The sequence below is a fragment of the Limulus polyphemus genome, unplaced genomic scaffold, assembly GCF_000517525.1.
Source record: "Limulus polyphemus unplaced genomic scaffold, Limulus_polyphemus-2.1.2 Scaffold1379, whole genome shotgun sequence".
Taxonomy (NCBI): Eukaryota; Metazoa; Arthropoda; class Merostomata; order Xiphosura; family Limulidae; genus Limulus; species Limulus polyphemus.
Window position 1 is genome coordinate 121,066 of NW_013666989.1, and position 2,656 is coordinate 123,721.

The following is a 2,656-nucleotide window of genomic DNA, read 5'->3' on the forward strand; positions in this document are numbered from 1 at the left end:
GCATGTTTGGTGTTACGGGGATTCGAACCCGCGACCCTCAGATTACGAGTCGAGTGGCGTAACCACCTGGCCATGCCGGGCCGATTTTCCTCGGTTTTCCTCGATGTGGCTTTGCTATAAGAACACAAACACTGTGCTTAACTACAAAAAAAAACAAAAACAAAAAAAAATTGTCATTATGCTGCTGAATACAATGTTGAAATAATTTCTGCTTTATGTTGCTTTTTTATAGTTTGAATGCCGACAAACTTTGAAATCATCAAACCATTTACTTGAAATTAGAAGATGAGTTTTAAAAGTTGCATTCATCTCTTGATACTATTTTAAATCACAATTCTTCCTATACGTTTAAAAATAAAAACATTTCTGAGGAACAATAGAACAACGCCAACAACAATAAACATTTGACACGTGTGTATGTATACGTACGGTAACAAACATTTAATTCTTGAACGTTTCGGAATGTACATATTCCATCTTCAGCAAGCTATGTTGAACAAGGTAAAATATTAAGTACAAAAATATCTAAAGTTCCAACATTTTGTAAAGAGTAATCAAAATATAGAGTAAAGAATGAAGTCAATTAAAAATAAAACAAAAACATGAAAGCATAACTATACGCTGTAGACAAATATTCATTAAGACTGATCGTTCCTTTTTAGGTAAACAAAGTTTCATACTGAAGTCGCAAATTTTTAGAATAATTAAAACTTTTTATCTACAGGTTAAACAATATGTTATTTAAATCACCTTCCAAAACCTGTTCAGGTCTGAAGACCTATCACCTAATCCTATGCATTCCAGGATCGTATATAAATACACATATGGTAGCTGTAATGCCACTTACATTCGCAATTACACATGCGAACACATGGGAGTATCAGGCAGAACTGGTAAACAACTATTAAATCTTCCAGACTCCGGAATTTGCACACGTAGTGAAAATAGCAACCACCCCATCTTGATTAAAAATTTCAAAGTCATTTCAATTGGATCTTGCAATATTGAAGTTTTAATTAAAGAAAGCTTATCTATTATAAATGAACTACCAACTTTAAATAATAACACAACTTCACTACAATTAAGTCTGTTTGGAATAATATGTATATGATTGTTACAAATGTTGCCCTAACCTATTATTTCTTGTGTTTTTTTTTTAAATTGATTTCGTCTCTTTACTCTGTATTTTAACACAGTTTTACAAAATGTTGGAACTTTAGATATTTTTGTACTTAATATTTTACCATGTTCAACATAGCTTGCTGAAGATGGAATATGTACATTCCGAAACGTTCAAGAATTAAATGTTTGCTACCATACACACAAACGTTTCATATGTTTGTTATTGTTGCCTCGTTCTGTTGTTCATTATTAAACTTCCATTTCCGTGGAACGAATTCGTTGTTGGTGTTATTGAACCTGAAACTTCAACATTCTTCTGTTTAGCTCTTCCTAGTAAAATCACGAGTCTTTAATAAATAAATAAAAAGTGATAAAGGCGTTATTATTTCATGATAAAGCACTTTTTTTAAATATTTATCGTGCATGATGATGCAAACAGTTTAAATTTATTTTATTAAAGTTTCACAAAGTCTTTGAATAACGTTAACTTCCGAACTCGAGTTTTGTACGCTGATAATTGTAAGTAAGGAAAACAAAATCATCAGGTAAAATTGGATTCTAACTTTCCGAGTTTGAGATTTCCATTTTCGTATAGCTACACGTGAATCTGAAGAATGAACTTCCAATAACCTTGAAGAAGACGAGTTGAAAATGGGTGTGGTCACTAGATGAACAAACGTAGCGGCCTTGACAACTTTGAGACCCTGGAGAAGACCTTGGTTATCTCACATACAGAAATGACTGGTGCAACTGCTCTCTAAGCATTGTTATAATGTGTGCATCTCTTTTCTGTGCTGTCCTTATGTTTTTAAGTGCTAGTTCACCGATGGTGTAGCATATATAGTTATACAATTATCTGTGTTTATCTACACATTTCCACAAATAAATATCATTCTGCTCAACTATTTTATGAAGACTACCGTCTAATAGATATTTTATAAAGCGTACGGTGTCAGTAGGTGAAATTATTTTGTGATATACAAACGGAATATCAATTTGTAGTTGTATTCAGTAAATCAATAAAAGAAACAGTAAATTTGGTAATAATACTAAATGTTATATTCCATCAGATAAGATGTTCTACACACAACACATTGAAAACATAATACTGACTCTTACTGACTCGTTAAATGTTCCAAAAGCAGTATCCAAGACTTCTCAGATGAAGGCAGCTGTTCGACGCAGTCTATTTATGCTTGACATTTTTTTGTATTAATTTTAAAATGTTATCTTTCAAGCTTGTTTACTGATATCTGTTATCTTTTGATCCATGACTGTTACATATATTTTTTGTTTTCGTTACATAGTTTGCCAATCTTTAACTTATTAAAACTTAAATATAATAATTGATTCAGTTATGTATAAATATCAGGCAGGTGGCAGCACTGCCTGAGTAGGGATGGCTCCGGTTGTTCATCGAAATGGTATTTTGAATATCTCCCCAATAGGTTATCATAACTTTACAATACCATACAGTGTTTCCTTTTATAACAATATCTATGTAATGACTGAGTCACTAGTTCTGGGAATGTCT